Source organism: Schistocerca americana, chromosome 3 (genome assembly GCF_021461395.2).
Source record: "Schistocerca americana isolate TAMUIC-IGC-003095 chromosome 3, iqSchAmer2.1, whole genome shotgun sequence".
NCBI classification, from domain to species: domain Eukaryota; kingdom Metazoa; phylum Arthropoda; class Insecta; order Orthoptera; family Acrididae; genus Schistocerca; species Schistocerca americana.
In genome coordinates, this window is record NC_060121.1 from 154,450,611 (window position 1) to 154,454,138 (window position 3,528).

At 46.5% G+C, this 3,528-nt stretch overlaps 1 non-coding gene across 1 annotated transcript; it reads right to left on the minus strand.

Moving 5' to 3' along the window:
* Positions 1 to 2,939: 2,939 nt before the first annotated feature.
* Positions 2,940 to 3,013, minus strand: Trnat-ugu. The gene has a single exon. It is a non-coding gene; the product is annotated as a tRNA-Thr (tRNA).
* Positions 3,014 to 3,528: the final 515 nt, after the last annotated feature.

Genomic DNA, 3,528 nt, shown 5'->3' on the forward strand with positions numbered 1-3,528 from the left:
TAATTGAGCTTCTTTCTTAATGAAATGTTTGCTTAATTATGTATATACGCCCTATGCTTCAGTTTTGTATTTTTATGTTTAGGTAATTTTGCAGTGTTACTTGAAAATGGCCATAAGGCCGAAATTGCAATTGTAACAATAAATATTTTATACAGTCAACGACGACTACGATGTCTTTTAAGAAAAACTTGAATATAATAGTTCAAAATGTGATGAGAGGAGTTTTGTTTTAAGCTTGTTTTCTCGGTGGGATTACCACTACAAACTATATTACAATTATGTGAATTGTTTCTGAAAATGTGTCAATGACTATGTTGAACCTCACATACACTCCTGGAAATGGAAAAAAGAACACATTGACACCGGTGTGTCAGACCCACCATACTTCCTCCGGACACTGCGAGAGGGCTGTACAAGCAATGATCACACGCACGGCACAGCGGACACACCAGGAACCGCGGTGTTGGCCGTCGAATGTCGCTAGCTGCGCAGCATTTGTGCACCGCCGCCGTCAGTGTCAGCCAGTTTGCCGTGGCATACGGAGCTCCATCGCAGTCTTTAACACTGGTAGCATGCCGCGACAGCGTGGACGTGAACCGTATGTGCAGTTGACGGACTTTGAGCGAGGGCGTATAGTGGGCATGCGGGAGGCCGGGTGGACGTACCGCCGAATTGCTCAACACGTGGGGCGTGAGGTCTCCACAGTACATCGATGTTGTCGCCAGTGGTCGGCGGAAGGTGCACGTGCCCGTCGACCTGGGACCGGACCGCAGCGACGCACGGATGCACGCCAAGACCGTAGGATCCTACGCAGTGCCGTAGGGGACCGCACCGCCACTTCCCAGCAAATTAGGGACACTGTTGCTCCTGGGGTATCGGCGAGGACCATTCGCAACCGTCTCCATGAAGTTGGGCTACGGTCCCGTACACCGTTAGGCCGTCTTCCGCTCGCGCCCCAACATCGTGCAGCCCGCCTCCAGTGGTGTCGCGACAGGCGTGAATGGAGGGACGAATGGAGACGTGTCGTCTACAGCGATGAGAGTCGCTTCTGCCTTGGTGCCAATGATGGTCGTATGCGTGTTTGGCGCCGTGCAGGTGAGCGCCACAATCAGGACTGCATACGACCGAGGCACACAGGGCCAACACCCGGCATCATGGTGTGGGGAGCGATCTCCTACACTGGCCGTACACCACTGGTGATCGTCGAGGGGACACTGAATAGTGCACGGTACATCCAAACCGTCATCGAACCCATCGTTCTACCATTCCTAGACCGGCAAGGGAACTTGCTGTTCCAACAGGACAATGCACGTCCGCATGTATCCCGTGCCACCCAACGTGCTCTAGAAGGTGTAAGTCAACTAGCCTGGCCAGCAAGATCTCCGGAGCTGTCCCCCATTGAGCATGTTTGGGACTGGATGAAGCGTCGTCTCACGCGGTGTGCACGTCCAGCACGAACGCTGGTCCAACTGAGACGCCAGGTGGAAATTGCATGGCAAGCCGTTCCACAGGACTACATCCAGCATCTCTACGATCGTCTCCATGGGAGAATAGCAGCCTGCATTGCTGCGAAAGGTGGATATACACTGTACTAGTGCCGACATTGTGCACGCTCTGTTGCCTGTGTCTATGTGCCTGTGGTTCTGTCAGTGTGATCATGTGATGTATCTGACCCCAGGAATGTGTCAATAAAGTTTCCTCTTCCTGGGACAATGAATTCACAGTGTTCTTATTTCAATTTCCAGGAGTGTATTTCTTATTTTCCAAAGGAAAGTTTAGTCAGATTTCCTATAAGATGTATTGAAAAACTGGATGTATAAAGAGTTGATGCACAAATAGATAGCCGGCCGCGGTGGTCTAGCGGTTCTAGGCGCTCAGTCAGGAACCGCGCGACTGCTACGGTCGCAGGTTCGAATCCTGCCTCGGGCATGGATGTGTGAGATGTCCTTAGGTTACTTAGGTTTAAGTAGTTCTAAGTTCTAGGGGACTTATGACCACAGATGTTGAGTCCCACAATGCTCAGAGCCATTTTTGAACCACAAATAGATTTTGCAAAAGAAAACTGCGTATCAGGTTTATTTTCATTATTGAAATTGGATACTGTTAAGAAACAAACTGTTTTGTTACCCAATATGCTTGCATTAAACTATGAAAACGATAATTTTTGTAGAAAATAGAGTTATTTATTTGTGAGTGGTCAGGAGAACTACGGTACGATTTACGGCATAAATTTATTCATTTTCGTATTTCATTGAAGTTGCAAACGCTCTTTAATTTTACACTACTGGCCATTAAAATTGCTACACCAAGACGAAATACAGATGATAAACGGGTATTCATTGGACAAATATATTATACTAGAACTGAGATGTGATTACCTTTTCACGCAATTTGGGTGCATAGATCCTGAGAAATCAGTACCCAGAACAACCACCTCTGGCCGTAATAACGGCCTTGATACGCCTGGCCATCAAGTCAAACAGAGCTTGGATGGCGCTACAGGTACAGCTGCCCATGTAGTTTCAGCACGATACCACAGTTCATCAAGAGTAGTGACTGGCGTATTGTGATGAACCAGTTGCTCGGCCAACACTGACCAGACTTTTCAATTGGTGAGAGATCTGGAGGATGTGCTGACCAGAGCCCATTCACTCATTACTCGCGCACGCTTTGGCGATTCCCGTAAGAGTTTGGGCAACCTGTGCGCATTCGCACAGACGAAGGTCAATGGCTGGGTAGCCATATATATATATATATATATATATATATATATATATATATATATATATATATATATATGAAGACAGTAACTGTTCTCGAAAGAACAGATTACTGTTGTTGACCGTGCAGCTTTTCCCGGAATAAATGATGACTAACTGAAACCCTCAGCTGCCGACAGGTATTGTTGATATACCTCGATGTGGACAGCTGAAAATGTGTGCCCCGACCGGGACTCGAACCCGGGATCTCCTGCTTACATGGCAGACGCTCTATCCATCTGAGCCACCGAGGACACAGATGAATAGCGCGACTGCAGGGGCTTATCCCTTGCACGCTTCCCGTGAGACTCACATTCCCAACTGTCCACAATTCTACAAATGTAATGTACCTTATAGACATTTGCCCATTCACTCATTACTCGCGCACGCTTTTGCGCATTCGCACAGACGAAGGTCAATGGCTCGGTAGCTCATGTTAACATTTGACCTAGTCCAAATTTTACCAGACTGTGTATTGTTTTACATTTCATTTGTCCAGGGAAAGAGTGTCGATCTTGTGCTACTGCCTGCATGTACAATGATCTCTGATTTCTTCACACTTTGAGTGGAGCATATGCTTTTGATTTGCGAGTTGCAATATATTTTATAAAAAATGACACATTGTAGTTACATTATTATGTTCATTGTGCGTTCCACCATAAGAGAGTGAGGGTCAGAAATTGATATAGACAGTTTGACATTATTCTTATGATTACATACATTGCACTTACTATTAAATTTGATGAATTGATGCACTTATACTAGAAAC